Below are 304 nucleotides of genomic sequence, written 5' to 3'. Positions count from 1 at the left end.
CAGGGAGTTGGCAAGAGCCAGAGGGTCTCCCCTGAGCCTCCTCTTCTCCAGACTAAACAACCCCAGTTCCCATCCTCTTCAGGCATCTGTGAGGATGAGCAGTGTGCAGGAAAACACGTTCAGGTCTGAGGGTTTTTCTGGAGCCGTCTAGGTTAACATTTGACAGGGAGTGACTGCCCGGCTGCTGTGCCCAGCGCCCTCCCCCCAGCTGCTCGCAGAGGCCGCAGGATCGCTGCCGGAGCCCGCGGAGCCCCTCCACCCTCTCTTCCTTCCACCGATTTACCTCCCGGCACCCGAAGAACGC

This window comes from Merops nubicus, unplaced genomic scaffold, assembly GCF_000691845.1.
Source record: "Merops nubicus isolate BGI_N331 unplaced genomic scaffold, ASM69184v1 scaffold11193, whole genome shotgun sequence".
NCBI classification, from domain to species: Eukaryota; Metazoa; Chordata; class Aves; order Coraciiformes; family Meropidae; genus Merops; species Merops nubicus.
This window is presented reverse-complemented; position numbering follows the sequence as displayed.